Consider the following 25,044-nt stretch of genomic DNA (forward strand, 5'->3'; position numbering starts at 1 on the left):
ATATGTGTGCACTGCATGTGTACTGTGTTTGCTGCTCTCACAGGCCAGAGGAGGGGTTGAATCCCCTGGATCTGGAGGACAGTTAAGAGCCGCTTTGTGGGTGCAGACAGCTGAACCGAGGTCTTCTGGAAGAGCAGCAAGTGCTCTCAACTGCTGGTCCATCTCTCCAGCACACTCCCGTTGACCTCTGAATGCTGTGTGGGCAAAAGTTGTTCTGCTCCATCTACTTTTGGTCTCTGTAAAATTATAGAAATTAAAAAAACATAGTTAAGTGTGGCAGTACACTCCTGTCATCCCAGCACTCAGCAGGTAGAGGCAGGAGGATGCCTCAGATTCCTGGGCTACATAGAGAGACCTTGTTTTAAAATTGTGTCATTAATTTAAATATATAGGTATTTAGATTTAAATGTAACTTTTTACAGGATTTCATAATTGTTCCACTCCTTTTAAAATTTTATTTTATTTATATTTATTTATTTATTTTGGTTTTTTGAGACAGGGTTTCTCTGTAGCTTTGGAGCCTGTCCTGGAACTAGCTCTTGCAGACCAGGCTGGCCTCGAACTCACTAAGATTCACCTGCCTCTGCCTCCCGAGTGCTAGGGTTAAAGGCGTGCGTCACCACCGCCCAGTTTAAAATTTTTATTACATTTTATTTGTGTGCATCTGTGTGCATGTAGACGTGCATGTGCCATGATGTATGTGTGGATGTCAGAGACAGCCTATAGGGGCTGGTTCTCTCCTTTTATCATGTGGATTCCAGGGACTGAACTTGGGTCCTTGGGCTTGTGGTGAGCATCTTGACCTGCTGAGCCACCTTGCTGACCCTAATTGTTTTAACTTATTACTAGTTATTGTTGGCCTCTGTGTCTCACAGGTCTGTCTGTTAAAGCAGGAAAGCATAGGTCTGTTGTAGTGATAAGATGGCTATGCTCCTTGGACTCTTTTGAGGGGGCCCCTACCCAGCTTCCAAAAAAATCACACACGAAGGCTTTTTATTACTTATGAATGCTTGGCTTTAGTTTGGATTGTTTCTTGCCGACTTATATTATTCCTACTACCTTTTGCCTCTGGACTTTTATCTTTCTCTATTTCTGTTTACCTTTCTTTACTTCTTTCTCCATGGCCTGCTGTGTAGCTGGGTAACTGGCCCATAACACACTCATCTCTTTATTCTCTTGCTCCTTGTTCTCCTTCCTCACAGTTTCTCCTTCTATTTATCCTCTCTGCCTGCTAGCCCCGCCTGTCCTTGCTCCTGACTTGCTATTGGCCATTCAGCTCTTTAGAAGAACCGTCAGGCGTTTTAGACAGGCACAGTAACACAGCTTCATGGAGTTAAGCAAATGCAGCGTACACAAAAGTCACACACCTGAAAATACTATTCCCCAGCATAGGTCTACGGGGCTCAGTACTGTTTGTGACTTCAGGGGGTCTTGGAATGTGTCCCCTGCAGACAAAGGGTGTGTACAAGGGGAATTTTTTGTATCTGTTGGCTCCTTCTTGTGACACTCCAAGAGCCTGGAATTGTGCTCTTAGACACTAACTCCAGCTCTGTACCTCCTGGGGCAGAGCCCTGCAGAGGAACCGAAGTGATAGTGTTAGACCCTGGCAGATGTGGGGGCTCCTCTATGAAGCATGAGGAGTTCCCCAGGGTTACACTTGCTACCTTAGAGCACACAGATGTCCCGTATTCTCCCTCCACCTTTCTTCCCCTACATTTGGAGTCTGATGCTCCTCCCATTCTCCCTACACCCAACATCTGCTTCCCTCATACACCTTTCTGGCCACTTTAAATCCCAGCCTGAGAAAAGATTTTGACAGAAAAATGAGTTTGTGCCTATTTTGGGGACCTTCTCGCAGCCAGGTTCTCCCCCATACACCGCGCGTTTGTGGCTGAGAGGGGAAAGAGAGTAAACACTTGCCTCTGAACATCGGTGGTGGTGGTGGTAGTGGTGGAGCAGCCTTCCCTACGGGAAGTGGGACCGCATCTTCCTGGGGACCTTAAGCCTCATTTGCATGAAGAAATTACGTCCCATTAACAGATGCACCCCCCTCCCCCCCCCCCCAGTTTCCTGATAGGACTTCCGTTGCTGTCACACCTTTTCCTGAGTAATCAAGTAGTTTCTTTCCAAATCAATTCCATCCTTGGAAGCATTCACACCGCTGGTTCTCACGACTCAAATGAGCAACTTGTCTCTCTGGGGACACATTGAGTGGGCATCAGTTAAGAGCCGGCATGTGGGAAAAAGGAACAAACCCGAACGCAGTTTCTAAAAGAAATTTTTATTACTCTTAATAGAAAAAAAAAAGCCAGTATTTACTGCGTTTGAGACAGGATCTCGCTGTATAGCTCAGTGTCCTGAACACTCAATCTTCCTGATTCTACCCTCTGGGATTACCGGCTTGGGCCAACAGATGGGCAAAACCTAATTTTTTAAAGTTCATTTTTGCCTTGGGCTCTTAGTCCCTGCCTTCTCCAAGCCTTCTCAGCCCTCCGGGGTCTTAGAGTCTGTGAGCCTCACCTAATCTCAAAGGGACAACAGTTTTCCTACAATCCGAGAGGCCTTACCAGGCCCCGTGTGTGTTATCTGAGGCCGGGATGCACAGTGGCAGAGGTGTCACCATCTTATCCCCTTCCCTTTCAGCATGCATTCTCTTGGGAGAGATTATGTCCTTGTCACAAGGTAGAGCCTCTGTTTGGGATGCCTGTAGGGGGTTTTGACTGCTCCTGCGGAGAGAGAAGTTGTCATCATGGCTTCTGGGGCCTTGTAGCTGGGAAAGTCACTGGGGTCCTCTTGGCTAGCAAGGTGTCTTCCCTTCATGAAGGAGAAGAGAGAACTGGTTTCAAGGGAGGGATCTTGTGGGCAGTATTAGGCGCCCACAGGTGCCCGTTTGGCATGTGGCATCTTCTGTCTTCTCCATTCTGTCCTGGTTTTATAAGGAGCCAGGGGGACTGGGGACAGGCAGCTCAGTGGACAACGTATTTGTCCCACCTTCAGCTCTATATAAACTGGGAGTGTGTCATAGGCATATGAATCCAGCACTCTGTGGGGAAGGAGACAGGAGGAGCATAAATTCAAGGTTATTCCCAGCTCCATAGTGAGCTTGAAGCCAGCCTGGGCTAAATGGAACCCTGTGTCAAAAAATAATAATAATAATAATAAAAATAAAATGCCCTGGGAGATTCCTGGAGTTTTTGCTTTTCCGTTCTGGCTCAACATGTCACTCAGAAGTGATAGTCCCCTGCCCATCTCTTCCATGGGTTCCCGGGTAATGACTACATCTGTCTGAGCCATGAAGCACGCAGAAATTAGCACAGGTTGACCCACGGTTGATATCTGGTGGGCGCCTGATGAATGAATGACAGCTGCTTCGAAAGACGAGGGAAGCCTGTTAAGGCCTGTGTTTATGAAGAGCCACAAAGAATGACCTCTAGTTCTGGGGGGCGGGCAGGCAGCACAGAACAAAACCAGCTGTAGAGTGCTGTGAACCTACAGACCTGGATAGAGCCAAGGCCCAAAGTAGCCGAAGTTAGGAAGCCCTGCTGTGGCTGTGTAGGACCCTTGTTCTACAGGGCACACAGCATGTCCAATCCCTCCTCCAGCTACAGGTCAACACAGGGCACAACCAAGACATCTGGCTGCTCTTGAGCAGGAGCCAAGTGCATAAGGCGAGGGTGAATGGCGGGAATGAAGGCTGCAGAGGAAGCAACGGGGTCTGTCATTTACATTAAATACTGGCCTTGAGGCTGGAGTGCGGTGAACTAAAAGACACCTGGCCAGGCCAGATACCATCTAAGTTTTGAACCCCTAACCCCATCATGTTGTTCATTCAAAGATCCTTGTTCCATTTGTGCAGGGATGTGTATAACTCATAGCTGGGTCTTTGAATGCATTATTTAATCACTCCCTAGGTGATGGGGGGGCTGCATAAAGCTTGAGGTGAGAGGTAGGGTCCCATCTGACCTATTGCACATGTCAGCTAAGGAAGAAGCAGGATGCTAGGCATCCCCCCCTCCACACACACACACCCATAGACACACACACACACACACACCACACACACACACACACACACACGTCTCAATACCAACAGCTCACCCTCTCTATATGGACACCTATGGGTTAGCAATGTAGGGATTATTTACCTGGCAATCGTAAACCCCACCCCACCAGCCCTTCATCCTCCCTCCATCTGTGCAATGCAATTTCTGTGTTAGTCAAAGAATGGAATTAGGAAGGTAAATTTGCAGAATTCAAATTACAGGGTTGCCTTCCCAAATCAAACAGAAAAATTATGGATTAGCCCGGAGCTCAGGACGGCATTGGCAGGACAGGTGCGTTCATGCGTTCATTTGCTCACGCAGCAAATGTTCTGCCGTTTGGCAGGTGGGCAGCGAGCAGTCTCCCACCTTCCCCTGAGCCGCGGGGAGAACAGGGAAGAGGGGTGGGGACATAAAACTCCTTGTCACCAGCCAGCCAAGCAAGATGTCACCACCTGCTGAGGAAGCAAGAGGCCCTAGCTGGCAGCAGGGAGTTAACCCCAGGTCCAAGCCAGAGTTCTGAGAGTCTGGGGCCTCCTCATCTCTACCAGGTTGCATGGAGACACCTTTACCTCCTTCAAACTCATCTGCCATTGTGTGGGTTAGGTTTGGGTCAACTTGACGCAAGCCAGAGTCATCCAAGAAAAAGGGACCTCACCTGAGAAAATGTGTTTTTAAGAATGGCTGTAGGCAAGCTTGTAGGGCATTTTCTTGATTAATGATTTATGTCAGAGGACCCAGCCCATGGTGGGTGGTTCCACCCCTAAATTGCTCTGCATCAATTCCTGCCTCCGGGTTCCTGCCCTGACTGCCCTCAGACAGAGGGTGACCTGAGATTTATAAACTGAAATAACCCTTTTCCTCCCCAAGTTGCTCTGGCCACTATGTCTATCACAGCAATCAAACCTATCCAGGACAGTCACCAGACTGGGGGCCATTTCTCCCAAGTCCTGGTTCTGGCCTCACAGCCAAACAGTGGGGGTTGAGCTTGAAGGTGCCCAGGTTGTCTGATAAACACAACCAAGCCTCCAGACATCTTGCTGATGCTGTTATTGGCTCAAAAGCGACACTGTGTGATCTGCTTGTGTTCCATCAGCCAGGAGTATATTTGATCTCTGTGGCCAAAATCATTACAGTGGCTAAACAAACAAGGTTCTCTTTTGCCCAAACAGAAGTTTAGTGTTGGCTTGACTCGCCAGTTGTGTCAATTAATCCCAGTTCCATCAGGATCACTGTCCTCAGAAACCCTCCTCCAGTCACTCGCTCATGGTCACAGAGTAGCTGCCATAGCGCCAGCCAGATGATGACAACTGTGGTTTCATTCCTCAAGAAATCAGGAGCCTCCTGCTTAGGTCACATTGGCTAAAACTGGACCACATGACCAAAATATTAATGATAGATCCAGCACTCCTCCCCATCCAGGTTGGTACCTTGCATGCCAAACCATTCTTTCTTGAAGGAAGAATAGAGGAATGGGTACCAGGTGAGCCAGTGATGAGGTCTACCAGATGGTCACAGGAGCTCAGAGGCAGGTATCCCCTTCTTCTGAAGAGAGCCCCTGATATGTTACAGGTGTCACAGACCTCGGGCAAGGAGAGTGGCATCTGCTCCATTTTCTTTTGCGTGTGGGTGGGGAAGAGGCAAGAGGGAAGAAGTTGGCAAGCTTGGGCATCCGGGTTATGTCGAACTTGGACTGGGTTCTAGAAGCATAGAGAATGCCACCCTGTAGTTCTTACCCCAGAACCACTCCTCTGATGTAGTTGATGCTGGATGCCATGCAGAGGCCACATGGCATCTTGAGCCCACTTTCTCCAGCAGCTAAGGCTCAAGGCTTCCCAGCATCGCTACCACTGTGGGTTCAGGAGAAGGACTGGGAGGAGGTTAGCCACATTGCGCTGGGATGGAATGCTGATGTACAGGAGTTTTGAGGGGCTATGCGGACTCTTCCCTGTGATGGGGAGGTGAGTGCTGACTTCCTTATTTAGACTCTGGGCCACTTCAGAGCAATTTTGGGGGAAATCCGAGCTGCTGTCCTTCTGGAAGCCTCCAGAACTTTGCCTTTAGTGTTGACTGATACACACACACCGCACACACAGAACACCTTGTATGGTAAGCCAGGCTCCTCCACTATGTGGAAACTCTCTGAGGGTGGAGCATAGTGCTTCCCATCTCGCTTTAACCCCTTTGCCTACAACATTGCTGCAACTTATGTTTGCATACGACACCTATGCAGTAGATGCCCAAGGGCATTTTGTGTGTGTGTGTGTGTGTGTGTGTGTGTGTGGTAGTGTCACTAGGGATTGAACCTAGGTCCTCAAATATTCTAGGTAAGTATTCACCACTGAGCTAAATCCCCAGTCCTTTTTCCCTACTTCATTTTTTCACAGGCTAGCTAGCCATAAACTTTCTGTAAAGCCCAAGCTGGCCTTGAACTTGTGATCTTTTTTTTTTTTAAAAAATATTTATTTATTTATTATGTATACAATATTCTGTCTGCATGTATGTATGCAGGCCAGAGGAGGGAACCAGACCTCATTACAGATGGTTGTGAGCCACCATGTGGTTGCCAGGAATTGAACTCAGGACCTTTGGAAGAGCAGGCAATGCTCTTAACCACTGAGCCATCTCTCCAGCCCCTGAACTTGTGATCTTAACTGGCTCAGTCTCCTGGGTAGCTGGATGACAGGCTGTCCCTACCAGGCCCAGCTCCACGATACAGATTTATAAGTTTGCTTTTATTGTTTAAAATCCTCAGTGTTCCCACAGCCTACCCAACAGTCCCACTTATTTAACAGGGTTTAGAAGTCATTGCTGATGGCTGAATGTCATTCATTGTGAGCTATTTGGTATGGCAAGACACTTGTTGCAATTGTGTAAGAGATGTATGATCTGAACTTCTGGGAACGCCAGGCAATAAAAGGCAGATAATAGTGCCCCATCGAGCCAGGTTTGGTGACTCACACCTGTAATCGCCAGCAGTCAGGAGGCTGAGGCAGGAGGATTGCTCTGAAAGCAAGGCCAGCCTGAGCTACCAGGCGAGTAGCTATGTGAACATGAGTATACAGGGATCCTTGTTTTCAAAAACAAAACACTGAAAACAGAAAAGAGCAAGCCAAAGATGGCGGTGTAGGCCAGCAGTGATCCCAGCACTGGAAAGGTCAGAACAGGCGGATCAGGAGTTCAAGGTCATGCTCAGCTATAAAGTGAGTCCAGGGCCAATCTGGGTTTCCTGAGCCTTTCCCTCAAAACTCAAAAATCACACCTTCTCACCCTCCCAACCCCCAAACAACAAAACCCCAATGGCTAGCATGATGGCTCATGAAACATCCTTGTGGGGCAGGTCCTTCATGGCCCGTAGCTTGTCTAATCCTCCCACCAGTCTCTGGTGGGAGCGTCTTGCTTGCCAGTAGTCGGAGGTGATGAATGCAGTACGGGAACTGGGGTGTGGGGGGGGGGGATGTGAGGCTGAAGATAAGGAAGGGAAGGGAAGGGAAAAGGGAAAAGGGGAAAGGGGAAAGGGGAAAGGGGAAAGGGGAAAGGGGAAAGGGGAAGGGAAGGTCTGGGGTGAAGGAGCAATAGCCAGGCAGGATTCAACACACCTGCAGGGGAACGCAACCAGCTCACAGGCTGAGGGACAAGCAGGCGTGTGCTGTCAGCGTTTGTTTTCATTTTCCTTCATGGTTAATTATTGCAGTAGGTGTGTGATAAGGCGGGCCCTCCCTGCCCCCCGGGGAGTTTATCTGCACTTTTACAGCCCTGTGCTTGGTCAGGACGCTGATAAGAAGCTAGGTGCCGGCTGCCCTGACTGTACTTAAAACCCTACTGAGAGCTTTGAGCGAGAAGTGGGTAAATATTGGTGATGTGTGTCACCAAAGAGGGCAGGGGACCCAAGTGTGCTGGAGCTGGTCCAACAGCCTTAAGCTGCCCATGTGACCGAGCAACTCTTTTCCCCTAAATGGACAACCCAAAGGCTGGCTTCCAGGATGGAAGCTTAGCTTTATCTGCCTCAAACCAGACCTGGTTTGTCAGTATTAGTCCTCTTCCTTCGGGGAACCAGCTTCAAAGATACTAGTTGATCTGTTAATTCCTGCTAGTTGTTAAGAATCCTGGGTTAAACCTCCTCAGGTCTGGGTCTCTCAGGAGGCCAGCTTCTGCTCCAATCTGATGCCAAAATAAGAGTCTTCTATTGACTCTGCCTCCTCCAATCATTTAGGGTTTGTTTGTTTGTTTGTTTCTCAAAATCTAGAACTCATGATCCTTCTGCCTCAGTCTCCTGAGTGCTGGGATTACAGGTGTGAGCCTCCAGCCGACCTTTTCCTGAGAACTTATAAGTATAAAAATCACCTTTAGGAACAGCCTGCTGCCGACTTTTGTATAGCCAAGATCGAAGGGTAGGTTTTATTCTTATAAATACCTGGGGCGGGGAGGGGGGGGGGAATCTCAGTGAGTGGATGTGGTGGTGCACACCTTTAATTCCAGAAGTTGACAGAGGCAGAAAGATTTCTGTGAGTTCCAGGCCAGTCTGGTCTACATGAATTCCAGAACAGTCAGGGCTATATGGTGAGATTCTGTTCTGTCTTCCTTCTTTTTTTTATATTTATTTATTTGTTATGTATACAATATTCTGTCTGTGTATATGTCTACAGGCCAGAAGAGGGCACCAGACCTCATTACAGATGGTTGTGAGCCACCATGTGGTTGCTGGGAATTGAACTCAGGACCTTTGGAAGAGCATGCAATGCTCTTAACCACTGAGCCATCTCTCCAGCCCACCTGTCTTCCTTCCTTCCTTCCTTCCTTCCTTCCTTCCTTCTTTCCTTCTTCCCTCCCTCCCTCCCTTCCTCCCTCTCTTCCTTCCTTCCTTTTCTTTCTTTCCAATCAAAATTTGTGCCACATAAAAATTTTAAAATTCAAATTTCAGTCTTAAACAGCTATAAAACATATTGTAAAGTTCTATTGCAAGTATTTGAGTCAAGCCAGGCATGATAAGGCCACTTATGACCCCTGCCCTTGAGAGGCTGAGGCAGGACAGTTGTAAGTTCAAGGCTTGCTTTGACTATTAGATTCAGACCCTGTCTCAAAACAAAATGAGAGTGGAGAGGACTGCTCGGTGGTGAGGGGATGGCTCAGGACTTGTTTAGCATAGTGCCTCAGCCAGCACTGCAACCAGTAAATAAATGAATAAATAAATGTTAACTGGATAAACACGATGAACATCTTTCCAAGTCGAGTAAAACGAATTTGCACTATCACTTTGACTGGTCGCATAGCATTGCATCATAAGAGAACATTCATAAAATTAATTTCCTACCCATGAGCATCTGGGTTGTTTCAGGAGAGAGAGAGAGAGAGAGAGAGAGAGAGAGAGAGAGTTACAAGGATTGATCCCAGGGCCTCACATAAGCTAGGCAAGAACTCTATCCCTAATCTACCCCCTCATCCCAAGAAAGAATTCATTTAAGGAAAACAAACCACTTTAAACAACTCTCAAACAAATGGTTTTATTTTCCTGGGAGTCCTGTGGGCACAAGACATAGCTTCCCAGAGTTGACATCATGTCAAATTTAATTTTTTTAGACAGACGTTCAAAGTTATATTCTGTAAGACTGGACACGCTGTACACATTCCCCCAAGTTGTCTCGGAACCTTCCCTGCTTTCTTTCACTAGCAGGGTCATGCAGTACACATGTTCAAACACACACAACACAGTACACATGTTCAAACACATACAACACAGTACACATGTTCAAACACACACAACACAGTACACATGTTCAAACACATACAACACAGTACACATGTTCAAACACACACAGCACAGTACACATGTTCAAACACACACAACACATTACACATGTTCAAACACACACAACACATTACACATGTTCAAACACACACAACACAGTACACATGTTCAAACACACACAACACAGTACACATGTTCAAACACACACAACACATTACACATGTTCAAACACACAACACATTACACATGTTCAAACACACAACACATTACACATGTTCAAACACACAACACATTACACATGTTCAAACACACACAACACATTACACATGTTCAAACACACACAACACAGTACACATGTTCAAACACACACAACACAGTACACATGTTCAAACACACACAACACAGTACACATGTTCAAACACACACAACACAGTACACATGTTCAAACACACACAACACAGTACACATGTTCAAACACACACAACACAGTACACATGTTCTTTCCCTCTGCTCTCTCTCACTCTTGGGGTCAGCGCAGTAAACGTGTTCTTTTCCGTTTATTTATTTTGACAGTCTTTTAAGAATGCTCAAAAGAAAAACATTCTTAACTCTCTGGCTATACCAAAACAAAACAAAACAGCGAAATTCAAACTGGCTTCTGGTTGAACTTGGCCCAGGGACTTGCCAGGCTCCATGTCTTTCTTCTTATTTGTATTTTTAATTTTTTTTTTAATTACAAGCGGTGTGTGTGTGGTGTGTGCGGTGTGTTTCTGTGTTTGTGTGTGTGGTGCAGTGTGTCTCTATGTGTCTGTATGTTTGTGTGTGCAGTGTGTCCCTGTATGTGTGTGTGTGTGCAGTGTGTCTCTATGTGTCTGTATGTTTGTGTGTGCAGTGTGTCCCTGTTTGTGTGTGTGGTGCAGTGTGTCTCTATGTGTCTGGCGTTTGTGTGTGTGTGCATGCGGTGTGTCCCTGTATGTGTCTGTGTGTGTGTTTGTGCGCGGTGTGTCTCTGTATTTGTGTGTGTGTGTGTGTGTGCAGTGTGTCTCTGTGTGTGTGTGCACAGGTGCCCTTGGAGTCCAGAAGAGGATGTCAGACCAGGGGAGCTGTAGTTACATGTGGTTGTGAGCTGCCTGATGAATGGGAACCAAACTTGGATCTTCTGGAACAGCAGTATATAACCTGCCTGTTAGGGTTTATATTGCTGTGAAGAGACACCAAGACCACTACAAGTTTTATGAAGGAAGACATTTAATTGTGGTGGCGGCTTACAGATTTAGCCCAGTATCACCATGGTGGGACATAACAGCATACAGGCAGACATGGTGCTGGAGGAGCAGCTGAGAGTTTTACATCTTGCAGGCTGCAGGAAAGGATCTGAGACACTGAGTGTGATTTGAACATATATGCGACCTCAAAATCTGCCTGTACAGTGTCACACTTCCTCCAACAAGGCCACACCCACCCCAACAAAGCCACACCCACCCCAACAAAGTCACACCTTCTATAGTGCCACTCCCTTTGGGGGGCCATTTTTTTCAATTTGCCACACACACTTAACCACTGAGTCATCTGTCCAGGCTCTGTTTTTTCCTCTTGGAGTCTCTCTTTTGGAATTTTCATATAATGAGTTACCAAGTCAGTAACTACTCAGGACTGCAACTTTGGAGCTTGGTGGTATCAGTGTTGACAGTTAGTCCCTGAGTGTTCTCAAAGTAGGAAACTGCGTGGCTCCGTACAGAAGCTCCATCTTGCAATCTACTAGAAAGAAGGGACGCTGAACTCCCTCCTCCAGCATACCTGTGCACTTCGCCTCTGGTTCTAGAGCAAGATGCCATGTGACCACCCCCCCCCCCAAAGCCTGCTATAACTGCATCTAGGGTGATAGAGACCCCCAGTGAGACCACATGGCCCTGGATGTCCGGGTCTCTCTCCCCACACTGCACTTGGACTGAGGCTCCCATCAACAATGCCAGCACTCACTCTCCTCCTTCTCGCTGCTTCTAGAATAGGTTGATCCAGGCTGATCCTCTCTCTCAGACCAGATGGTCCCAGCAGCAGAAGGGGCCCCTGAGAAGACCTTGCACAGAGAGAGGCTCCCCTCCCTCCTTGACTCTATTGGTGACTTTTGCTCATGACTGTGACAAAATGACAAAAGCAAAGAAAGGAAGGATGTGGGAGCTTGAACAGTCTCATGGGGAGTGGCACCCTTAGGAGGTGTGACTTTGTTGGAGGGGGTGTGGCCTTGCTAGAGGAAGTGTGTCACTGTGGGGGCGGGCTTTGAGGTTTCTTATGCTCAGGATACCGCCCAGTATGTCAGTTGACTTCCTGTTGCTTGCAAGATGTAGGACTCTCGCTCAGCACCATGCCTGCCTGTCGCCACCATGCTTCCTTCCCGTTCTGCTGATGAAATGAGTGGTGAGCTTCCACCCCAGTTAAATGCTTTTCCTTTATAAGAATTGCTAGGGTCTTCACAGCAATAGAAACCTTGACTAAGACAAAGGGTTTGTTTGGATTCGTGTTTGAGGGGAGGGCATAGCAGCAGCAGGAACATGAGTCACACAGTATCCTCAATCAGGAAGCAGAGGAAGATAGATGAAAGCTGGTCCTTGGCTCACTTTCTCGTTTTTATTCAGTCAGGAATACCAGTGCATCGGATAGTGCCACCTGCCCATGTCCAGTGTGGGACTTCTCACCTCAGGTAGCCCAATCCAGACAGTCCCTTAGAAGCATGCCTCGAGGACAGTTGCCATGGTGATTCTAAATTCCATCAAGGTGACAGTGGAGGCCAACTGTCACTTTGACTCAGCAGGTGGTGACCAGTGTTTGTAGTCCATTCAGGGAGGTATCCAGCATGCCCTCCTTTGGAGACTTTGCTTTGAATAAATTTCCAAGTCTTGAGGTCTCCATATCAGCTAAAGCTGGTCCTGATTCTGATTGGTGCTCCTGCACCATCTTGCCCTGTGATGAATTCTGATGCTGAACAGTAGTGAAGGTGTTGAAACTGAATGTTCAGGACTCACTGGGGAGGGGAGGGCCAGCATAATGATGGAGTCCTTGCTACCCTTTCTTACCAGGGTATTTTCTTTTAGACATTTAGTTAGCTGTTTTGCATGTACAAACATGCATGCATGATTTTGTTCCATAACACACAGGCCAGCCCCCGGCTGAGGATTTAGAATATGGCAGAGTGATGGACGCCGTTGGGTGCTACAGAGCCGTGGGGTCTAAGGTGGACAGAAAATGCATTCTCATGCCCCTCTACTCTGAACATTTGACATTCAAAACTTTTAAAAAACATATTTCCAATCCATGGAAACACGTAGCTGATTATGTTGGGGTTATTGAAATGCAAAAGTGCCCCAGAGTGGGGCATTTTGAATTTTCAGATCCTGGAATAGTGGTTTTCAAACTCTGCTTGTTTCAAATCACATTTATTTGGTTTGTTTTTATTTTTGTATATACATGTGCCTTTATGTGTGGGCTCATGTGTACTAAGGTGTCCAGGTGGAAGTCTGAGAACAACTTAAAGAAATTGGTTCTCCCTTTCCAACATGTAGGTCCTGAGAATCGAACTCAGGTCCTTGAGCTTGGCTGCAAACACCTTTACCGGTTCAGCCATTTTGTTGGCCCCATCAGTTTCTTCTAGGCATTAGCTTACATAGGCAAGGCCAAAGACCCTCCATCTATTTTACAGGTCCCAGTTACTGCCTCCTGACTGGCACAGGGCATTCTACTGTTTTGGTGAATTGCACACAGGAGCCAGGCTACCAAGAACACCACAGTTGAGTTCCTAGTAAACGCTGGTAACAGACTAAAATTAGTTCTGACTGATGAATTGGAGTCATTTGCTTAGCAGGTTCTTAGAAAGTGGAACTTAGTCACGGGAAGGGTTGAGCTCCACGGAGACTTGTGTAACTGGTCAAAAGTAGCAGAGAAAGCTCTATGGCCTCTGGAGACCTGGTTCTCAGAAAGGAGGCTGCAGGAAACCTATCCATAGCGACTCCGTGGGGACCCATAGGCTGTAGAGGAAGCTGGGTTCAGGTTTGGGCTCCCATGACTTGCAGCTGGGGTGTGCATTCCCAAAACCGGGCTGGAATTTCCCACAGGGTGAATAAACAATGCCTCACTGGTAGACATGACTAAGTGTTCAGCAACAGTGCAATAGAAAGTTGTGAAAAAAGCCCACCCCTTAGAAGCCTAAAGTATTCAAGGTGGCTTTTTGTTAAGAGGCACCTCTCTCAAACAAGAAATCTCCCATGGGGTTGGGAGGTGGAGAAAGGGCATCCAGAGGAAGGAATGAGGATGAGAAGCCTCCCTAAAAAGGAAGCTTGTCACAGCTACAGAGGCCCCTGAGGGACAAACCCAGCACTTAGTGTTAGGGGTGGCCATGGAGGGCTCTCCACAGCTCTGAACTCCCTGAGGATGTTATGCCATGTGCATATGGTAAGTGCAGAGAGCTGGATCTGCATATGCCATGTGCATGTGCCAGTTTGTGGTACAGCCCGTGGTAACAAGTTTGTGATAGATTGGGCTTGGGTCTTTCAAGGCAGGTTCTTGCTGCATGGCCCAAGTTAGCTTCTAACCCTGCCTTCCTTGCCTCTACTTCCAAAGTTCTAGCATCATAAACATATGCCCCTACGTATGTCTGTAGCATTTTTCTTCTTTTAGTTGCATTCCAAAACAAAACCACAGCAAGTGACAGGAGTCCCTCCTCACCCACCTCTGCCTCATTGGTAGGCAGGGCCTCCCAGGGAAGTTTCCAGAAGCCCCACATTTATATTCTACTGGCTTAGTGATCCTGTGGAGAAAGGAATGGCTGTTCCTACACACACACACACACACACACATACACACACGCTGCAGTTCCTGATCCATTTCCTCTGAGGCAGCCCCTTCCTGAGCCCCCTCCTGAGCCTCCCAGCGCCCTCCTGACCCACCCCCAGCCCTCCCCAGCAGGTTCCTGTCACCCTGCCCCAGCCTTATGATACACCACTGCACTTTAAAGGCGACACTGAGGTTACATAAACTTACCCGGGGTCATTAGGCTCCCGAGTGGCTGAGCTGGAGCCCTGTTTTTCCAGGCTCATCTGCGTTTCCCTCTGCTGCCTGCTGTCACTCTTTACTTGCCAGAATATACCTCCCACATCTGTGTGTGTGTGTGTGTATATGTTTGTGCACATGTGTGTGCAGGTGTGCAAGCCCATGTGCAAGATGGGCCAGAGGTAGACTTCCTTTATTGCTCTCCATCTTTTCATGTATTTATTAATTATGTTATTATTTATTTTTATTTTTGGGTTTTGAGACAGGGTTTCCTGGCTGTCCTGAAACTCACTACTTAGGTCAGGCTGGCCCTGAACTCGCAGAGATCTGCCTGCTTCTGACTCCCGAGTGCTGGTACTAAAGACGTGTGACACCACCCCACTGCATTCTCCTGCTGAACCTGGGGACCACAGGTTCAGCTAGACTGGCTAGCCAGCAAGCCCCAGGACTTCCCCTGCTCTTCCTCCAGCCTCCCCTTTGCAAATGAGTGTCTGTTACAAAGATCAGTAAGGAACTGGGTCTTTACAACCATTGGCAAGGGCTGAAACCAACCGTGAGATAGAGGCAGGGTCCCTGGGAGTCGGTGGGATTGTTCTTGGATTGAAGAAGACAGGGGACAGTGGACAGATGAAATGTATTATAACCAGGACAGCCTCAGCTGCAGGGACTCATGATGTCAACCATGGGCTGACTCCACAGGTGTCTGCCACCAGGCCTCTGTGTCCCCACTTTACCGTCAAACTCCATGGTTGAAGCATGATCTGGTAAGAGAGCCCCATGGAGGAAGGGATTGGAGAAGGGTGGCGAAGGATCTGGTTAGGGCTTCAAAGAAAACAAAAGAGGCTAGGGACGAGGTTCAGTTGGTAGGGCGCTTGCCCAGCATGCTCAAAGCCCTATGCTTTATCCTAAAGCACAGCGTAAAACCAGGCATGGGATGTAAGCCTGTAATCTCAGCATTTGGGAGGCGGAGGCAGGAGAATCAGGAGTCATCCTCACCTGCAGATGGAGTTCAAGGTGAGCCTGGGCTACTTGAGACCCTGTCTCAAAACAAAACTTGTGGTTGTTATGTGAGGCAGGGCAGATAAATGTGGAAGAGGTGGACTTGGTGATGAAAAGAAAAAGGGTGTGAGTACCAGTTTTGAGAAAATGATGAGCCCTCTTGTGGTCCAGCCTCACTGTTTCTTCAGAACCTGCCAGCCTCCTGCCAGAATGACATTTTATAATTACACTTAGAATTGTCCCGGTTGTCGGTGCTGAGAATAAGTAACTCTTAAGTGCCTGTCAACATTCCATCACAGATGAGGGAGAGGATCAGGAGGCCCCACCCTTCCTTCCTGAGGAGAAGGTGGCAGTTGATGGTTGCTGGGTTTCAGGAGCCAGTTTCTTCAGTGGTATAGCCATTGGTGTGATGTTCACACTCTAGTGAAAAATAGCCCCACCTGCGTTTATGCAAATTAACTAATTAAGTAAACTCAGAGGGTCACATGCCAAAATATATAATATGGGGGGGACTAGCTGGGAGGCACGGGTTCAGCAGGAATGGAGGGGATCAGAAAGGGTAACGGGGTAAAGACTCACGATACATCACATGCCTGTCGTAAACATTAAGTGATCAAGATACAGCGCATACATGTATGAAGCTGTCAGAGAATAAATGATGTTCTACATTGTTTGAACGAGAGCCAGAATGATAAGCAAAAAACAAAAATCATTTTCCCAGTTGAAATTACATTCTAAAAGCATGCAGGAGGAAATGGGGGTGCTGCCCCCAGAAAGAGGGGGTATGCTGAAGAGAACAGGAATAAAGGGGCCCCTGTGATTCCAACAGCAAACACTCATTAAGCGACCATTACAGACCAGAGTGTTCCTGACCAGGGCCACCACGTCACTTCTTACACGGACAGGTGTGCCTGCCCCCGCACAGCACGCAGCTGACCTAGCTGTGAAACCTTAGGAGGGTTTCATCGCCTGTCATTGACTGTTGAAATACGGAGCGGCGGGGCTGCTTCCCGCCACCCAGCTAGCTTTACCCGAAATAATTACACGGAAACTGTATTCTTTTAAACACTGCCGGACCCATTAGTTTCAGTTTCTTATTGGCTAGCTTTTACATATTGATCTAACCCATTTCTATTAATCTGTGTAGCCCACGAGCTGGCTTACCAGGAATGATCTTAACCTGCATCTGTCTGGAGTGGGAGAATCATGGCGACTCCCTGACTCAGCTTCTTTCTCCCAGCATTCCATTCTGTTTACTCCGCCTACCTAAGGGTTGGCCTATCAAATGGGTCTAGGCAGTTTCTTTATTAATAAGAAATCACTCCCACATCAGTTGACAACCTGCTTCTATGACCGCCACAGAGCAAAGTCACATCCATTTTCAAAAGGCTGGACACATCCTTCCCTGGGTCTTCCCAGGGTGGTTCACCCTGCACACACCCGGATACAGGGTCTTTCCTGGTAGTTCCCCTCCCAGAACTGAACTCGGGTCCTTTCTGCTTGCTTCCCACTGTTTCGGATTTCTAGATCTTCTCTGATTCTCTTGTTTGGACTCCCGCTGAAGGTATAGGCCATTGATCTTGTCCAGTTGGGACCCAACCTGGCTCTCAAAGCAACTTCCCTGGCTCCCCAAAAGCAGGGCCTTCAGCAGGGGCTTTCCACACAAAGAGAAGTTGGGCTTCATGCTGACAGAGCCACTTAGAGTCAAGGCTGCAGGTCTGTGGTGTCCCAGTCCCTGGGAAACCAATGCATCACTCCCACCGGTGATGGATTTCCCCATTCCCAGACAATGAATGCTCTTCCACAGTGCAGCATGGGGCGTGGCCAGTCTTACAGGGAGGGCAAAACAGTTCAGGATTCTCTCAGTGCAGGTGATGACGGCAGTGGAGATACAAATTACTGCTGAGAAATTTTGGGGGTGTTTTTGGCTTTTTGAATCTGGGTCTTCTGACCCAGGCAGTAACCCAGACTGGCTTTGAACTCACAACCCTCCGTGCTCTGCATCTGAGTGCAGGGATTGCAGGTGTGTGCTGCCACATCTGGATTGAAGATTAAAAAAAAAAAAAGTCTCTTTGCCCCATCTACTGCGAGAATGAAGACCATTCTCAGCAATCAGATTGTCGACATTCCAGAAAATGTGGACATCACTCTGAAGGGGTGCACCGTCATTGTGAAGGGCTCCAGAGGAACCCTCCGGAGGGATTTCAATCACATCTATGTAGAGCTGAGCCTTCTTGGGAAGAAGAAGAAGAGGCTCCTGGTTTACAAATGGTGGGGCAACAGGAAGGAACTGGCCACCGTCAGAACCATCTGCAGCCACGTTGAAAACATGATCAAGGGTGTTACGCTGGGCTTCCGCTACAAGATGAGGTCCCTGTATGCTCACTTCCCCATCAACGTCATTATTCAGGAGAACGGGTCTTTGGTTAAAATCTGAAATTTCTTGGGTGAAAAATATATCCACAGGGTTCTGATGAGGACAGTTGTGGCTTGTTCTGTCTCTCAAGCCCAGAAAGATGAATTAATCCTTGAAGGAAATGATATTGAACTTGTTTTAAACTCAGCAGGCCACAACAGTTAAGAACAAGGATATCAGGAAGTTTTTGGATGGTATCTATGTGTCTGAAAAGGGAACAGTGCAGCAGGCTGATGAGTAGACCTAATTTACCAGCTCCAGAAACAAGATCCTGAATTTTAATACGATTTGGTGTCTTTTGCGACAATAAAAGACTTGTATTGAAAAAAAAACCTTGCATTTGCATGAAGCCAACTGAATACCACTGACTTATGGTTTGAAAAAGTCCCCATCTCCAGAGAAAGGAGACACATCTAAGTCATGACTCGTCATCTCTGAGGAGAGACACAGAGCAGTGGAGTGGGGAATTCACCCACTGAGCTCGTCTTCCAGAACTATTTGACAGTAGGAATTGGACTTTAAAACCTCACCCTCCAGGCTGATAAGACAGCTCATGGGTACTGGCGCCTGCAGCCAAGCACAAGGCCCGAGTTTGACCCTCAGGACCTCAGGTGAAAGGAGAGCACCGATCCCGACAGCTGTCCCCTGACCTCCACGTGCGCTGTGGCATGTTCAGGAGCAGATGCACCTGTACACATGCGTGCATGTACATACCTACAACATTAATTAAAAAATACAGCAATGCCTTTGAACCAATGACTCCAAGAATTCATCCTAAAGCCATAACCAGAGATATAAGGAGAAAAATGACCCTCTATTCAGAATGAAAAATTGGAAGCAACCTAAGTGTCCACCAACTAGGGATTAACTAATTACATAGTGGTATATTCGTATGACTCGCAGCTGCCCCTAATAAAAATACTTGATATATATTTTATTTTTATTTGTGTGTGTCTATCTGCACATGTGACATGAGGCTTGCCCTGAGTTGCCCAAGCTCTGAACTAGAAAAGCTCTTGGTGGGGGGGCAGGTCTTCCTGAGTCAGGAAGGTATTACTTTCATTACTAGCAAGAAACAAAACTAAGAAAAAGCTCTGATTTTACCCAACATGAGAGGCATCACAGGGACAGAGAGACTGTCACCAGAGTGCGAATGTGCTGTCTGTTTCGAACCATCCTGTGGCATATTTTTGGTTCCTCTTTTTCTTAAGGACTTAGTTCCAAGAAGTTAAAAAACAATTAATAGAAGAAAGAAAAATGAGAAACTATAAGACACCAAGCCACGTGGGTGAGTGTCACTTGCAGAAAATGATTTCCAAACGGCCTCAGCCGACACAGGCCACGTTTGAAACCTCAGCTATCTAAGCAAGTAGCTTACTTGTCAACTCTTCACCCCCACCGCCACCCCACACTCTGTTAGCAGCACTTTGCTTTCTGGAAATTGCTTTAAGAGACAGAACTGGAGCTACTCATCCGGTCACCCTGTCCCGCCTCTACCTGCATTTCTTGGGAAAATGCTGTCTCCTTCCACCTAGAGCCAAGTGAGTCTGTCCATGTCTACGGAGACAGCTGTAACCAAGCACAAACTAATAAGAGGACTGCATTATTTGGGTCACCAGAATTGGCTCGGGGTGGTCATGTGACCCATGCTAAGTTAATCAGAACCTACAAAACTTAATCCTGAGGTCTGTTTTAGAACTATTGAGAAAGTAGGTAGGCTGTCTGCACAGATAGACTAGAAAACAAAACGACTGGAAACATCTCCATGATGTTGTGGAATATTAGTTTAAGATGTGTTACATTTGCTTATGCTGTGGAACACTTGTTTAATGATGTAAGCATTCTGCTATGTTGCATTGGTTTAATTCTGTGAAGCTGTGTTATTTTGTCTGCCTAAAATACCTGATCGGACTAATAAAGAGCTAAACAGCCAATAGCAAGGCAGGACAGGCAGGCAGAGAGAATAAATAGAAGGAGAAATCTGGGAAGAAGAAATCAAGGAGTGAAAGGGGAAAGAGAGGAGGACTCTAGGGGCCAGTCAGCCAGCTACGTGGCAAGACATGGAGTAAGAGGGAAAGAAAAAAGAAAGAAAGAGAGAGAGGGAGGGAGGGAGGGAGAGGGAGAAAAGGAGAGAGAGGAAGGGAGGGATGGAGGGAGGAAGGAAGGAAGGGAGGGAGGAATAGGTAAAGGTAAAAGCTCAGAGGCAAAAGATAGATGGGATAATGTAAGAAAACCTAGCAAGAAATAAGCCAAGCTAAAGTTGGACATTTATAGGTAAGAATAAGACTCCATGTGTGTATTTATTTAGGAGCTGGGTGATGCCCCCCCTCAAAGAGTTAAAGAGTATAAACAACAACACCTTGTCACCATTTAGACTTCTTGAGAAGGGATCAAACATGAAGGAAGAAAAGCTAAGAAAAACAAATTCTGCGAACACCTTTTTAAAGAAGATCTTAATTTTTTTATTTTTTTTCTATGTGTGCATATGTGGGTTTTGTGAATCCTTGTGAGGCGTGTGCAGATCCCAGCTTACAGACATTTGTGAGCCGCCACACAGGCCTTTCTCCTTAGGCAGAACTTAGTTTTCCGTGACTTACAAAGGAGATGGGCCTGAAGCAGCACCATTCATCCTGCTGCATGTCGGGGCATCAGCGTGTCTGCAGAATTTCAGACACGAAGAGTTCATTCAGTTAGCTAGGCGGTCGTGGTGCGGTGCATGCCTTTAATCCCAGCACTCGGGAGTCAGAGGTAGGCAGAATTCTATGAGTTCAAGGCCAGCCTGGTCTATAGAGTGAATTCCAGGACAGCCAGAGCTACACAGAGAAACCCTACTTGGAGAGAGAGAGAGAGAGAGAGAGAGAGAGAGAGAGAGAGAGAGAGAATTCATTCAGCCAGTGTTTCTTCAGCAGAGCCTATTCAAGAAGGGCTCCAGGGACCTCCGGTAAGAGTCCTCTTGTAATTAACTCATTAAAGGAACCCAGGCAGAGTGGTTGTCAACATGCTTAAAGATGGTCAGTCACTGTGAGTGAGTAGGCACCCCACCCCCACCCCCCAGCTGTGCCTCTCAAAGCACTTTTCAGTTAGGGCAAATCAAACCCGGCATTCAGCCGGTGCCTGGCTCATAGAATTTTCCCTGCGATGGTTCACTCTGTATCTGTAAGCTTTTCATGCCAACAGACACAATAGCAAAAAGAAAACTCAGTCAAAGAGGTGTGGTTTTAGAGATGGGGGAGGGGATCAAGCGCTGGTATACTTCATATTTAATGTTTGGTGCCAATCAAGGAGGCTATCTATTGCTCAAGTCATCGGCCCGTTACATCTCCTCTAGCACCGGGTTAGTTTGTTTATTCTCCACACACCCCCCACACCTTTGTCAAATGTTAGACAAGATGTCAATAATCTAAGAGACGGCTGGGGATGTGGTTTACGTGGTAGTGTGCTTGTCTAGCGTGCATGAAGCCCTGCGTTGGATCTCTGAAACCATAAGCCAGGTATGGTGAGACACACTTGTGATCTCAGCACTTGGGGAGTGGAGGCTGGAGGATGAGAAGTTTAAGGTCAACCTCTGCTACGTGGCAAGTTCCAGGCCAGCCTGGTTCCCAGGAGAGCCTGGCTCAAAACTACAACACCAAAGCAAAGCCCCAATCACCTAAGAGACTTATCCAACTTGAGATGACTCTTTACTGGACTCCAAGGTTCTACAGGCTATAACAAGGTCTAAGAAGGTTGGGAGGGTGGGAGACCTGCACCCAAGTCTCTGATTGTGGAGACAGAAGTGTTCTGGGTGTCTTTAAGTACAGACTCTCTAGGTTCTGCCCCTGAATGGCTAATGCTTCTAACTCTCTGTGCCTCAGTTTCCTCATCTATGAAATGAAAACGATCACAGTAGCACCTGCCTGATAGGCACACTTTGAGGCTTAAAGCAGTCGGCGGACATGTGTCCAGAGCAATGTCACCATTGTCTTTCTTATTTTTAAAATTTTATTTTGTAGACGGGTATTGCTCCTGCATGTGTATCTGTGCACCATGTGTGCATAGATGGTCTGCCTGGTGCCCTCAGAGGCCAGAGGAAGGTGTCAGATCTCCTGGAATTGGATTTCCAGATGGTTGTGAGCTGCCATGTTCTGGGAATCGAACCTGGGTCACCTGAAAGAGCAGTCAGTGCTCTTAACCACTGAACCATCTCTACAGCTCCCAAATAATCTGTTTTGACAGTTCATTAACACACATTTTGGCAGCTTCTGTTTTGTAGTTTGTGAAAGAAATGCAATTTAGAATGTGTAAGTACACCCCACAGTACCACAGCTTTGCTAGATGGGATGGATTAGCCAACACATTTGGTCTTTTTGGTTCAGGAAAATAGTTTAGAATAAAGGCTTATTATTAAATTACACATGTTTCCCACTAGTAAATAATAGCTACTAGTTACTGTGTGCGGGTTGTTCATATTTCCTATTGAAAAGCAATTCAGCTTGGCAGCCATGAACTCATTTCTTAGCTGTGTAAGACAGGGCACGTGACTTTATCTTTCTGAGGCTCAGAGTCTCATTTAGGAAATGGGAAATGGTACAGTCACAGATCCGAGGTCACAGTCACTGGGAGGCTCCCATGGGTGTCTCGACGCCAGGATGAATGTTCAGTACTGCTGGTCATCACCAATGTCCTCATGGAAAAGCCTGGGCAGGACGTCAGCTATGACTGTTGGGTACTGACTTGCTCACAAATGTCTGGATGTCTGACGTCAAATCTTTCGGGATAAGGCCCACCATGTCTGCTTTGATTGATGGTGGCAGTGGAGAGCTACCTGCTTCCTGTCTTCCTAAGTTGCTACTTCCTGTTTGACACCTTCTGTCAGCGGTGGATCTTCCGGGGGAGAAGAAGGGAGTTGATGTTCTAAAGTAATCTTGTAGCTCAAAATCGGGGCGCACAGTGGCAGTGGTGGTGGTGCATACTCGGGAGGAAGAGACAGGCGGATCTCTGAGTTCGAGGCCAGCCTGGTCTACAGAGTGAGTTCTAGGACAGCCAGGGCTACACAGAAAAGCCACGCCCTGAGAAACCAATAACTCAATAACTAAATAAAACCAGGGCCAGTGACATGGTTCAGTAGGTAAAAGTGCTGTTGGCCTAAAAGCCTAATGACCTACATCCAATCCCTGGAGTCACATTAAGATTGGAGGAGAGAAACGTGTGCACACACATGATACACGTAGTAATAATGAATTAAATTATTGTAAAGATGAGCTGTTGAGATGGTGCCAAACCTGACAACCCCACAGCCCACACAGAAGAAGTGAATGGGCTCCTCCTCAACGCATGTGCGGTGGCATGAATGCCTATACACACACGTCCAAAACACAAAGAAATAAATTTATCAAAACGAAGGAGAAATTCAAGGTCATCTTCAGCTACCTATTGAGTTCAAGGCCTGTCTGAGACATGGGACCCTGTTGACGAATGAATGAACGAGAAAAGCCGTGAGTTTTCAACTGTATGCAGGAAACCTTCCACTGTGGCTATGTGATTTTAGTTTATTTTACAGTTTTTATTATTTTATTTTATGCGGATGGGTGTTTTGCCTGCATGTATGTCTGTGTATCACACATGTGCCTTGGAGGCCAGAGAAGGCATAGCATCCCCTGGAACGGACATTACAGAGGGTTGTGAGTTGCCATGTGGCTGTTAAGAATAGAACCCTGGCCTTCTGAAAAAGCAGCCCATGCTCGTAACTGCTGAACCATCTCTCCAGTCCCAGACACATGATTTCAAGTAAAAGTTCTCACACACACAAACTCCATTGTCCTGTTATGAGCTGGTTTTGCAGTCTGGGTTCAAGGCTGCTGGCACTTACAGCCTAGGAAATGCTCAAGGACCACAAAGGCCAGGAAATCCCTTCTCGATGAAAGAGGCATTTCTGTTTCATTGCAGGCCCTAATGGATCACGTTGCTTTCCCATCACTCCCGTTCCAACGGAAAGATTTGAATTCAAATAACTCTGAAGTTATTTGGACTCCATTCAAATGTAAGCTGTCTTGTCTTTTTAGTCATTGTGCCCATTATTTCTGACGTAAAGACTCATATCAGATGGTAAAAGTCTTCGTGGAACGTTTTCATTTAAGATGTTTCTTTTGTATATGACTGGTCGCTGGCGCTTCCCCAGTCTTCCTTACTCAGCTGTGTCTTAAAGACCTTGTTTATTGTTATTGTTGCTATTTTTAGATTTTTTTCATCCATTTAAAGTATTGGGGATCAAGAGTAGATTGAACAATAATGAGTATTTGGGCTGAAGTCTTATAGACCTTTAGATTCTGGGATGTGTGTGTGTTATTTCAGCAATATGTGTTTCACAGCAACAGACTCAAATGGTCACCAATAGAGGGGACATGACATAACATGTTTTGGTCATACTGATCTAAAGAGGGAGTTACACACAGAGAGAAGGAAGGAAACTAATGGTGTGTTTCTGTCTGTCTCAGGAGTGTGTGCATGCATGAGTGAGTGAGTGAGTGTGTGTGTGTGTGTGCATGCATGCATGTGTCTGTGTGTGAGAGAGAGCGTGTGGATGTGGGTGTGTGTAAGCCTATGGGTGTATGTGTGGTGTAACACATGAGTGTACAGGTTCATATACCCATGTGTGTGTGCATGCAGAAGCAGGAGCAGAACACTGGATGTCTTCCTCTATTGCTCTCTGCCTTAGGGCTTTGAGCCTGGGTCTCTTATGGAACCAGAAGTTTTAGCTCAGATGGCAGGCCATGGAGCTCTCTGGATCTACCTGTCTGCCTCTAGGGCTGGGATTATGCACAGCA

General features: G+C 47.0%; 1 pseudogene; it reads left to right on the top strand.

Annotated features, from left to right (window-relative positions):
• Nucleotides 1–17,917: 17,917 nt before the first annotated feature.
• LOC121446519 lies at nucleotides 17,918–18,771 on the top strand (annotated as a pseudogene).
• Nucleotides 18,772–25,044: the final 6,273 nt, after the last annotated feature.

Source organism: Microtus oregoni, unplaced genomic scaffold (assembly GCF_018167655.1).
Source record: "Microtus oregoni isolate MIOR12 unplaced genomic scaffold, Mior012 000003F_ref0000135, whole genome shotgun sequence".
Taxonomy (NCBI): domain Eukaryota; kingdom Metazoa; phylum Chordata; class Mammalia; order Rodentia; family Cricetidae; genus Microtus; species Microtus oregoni.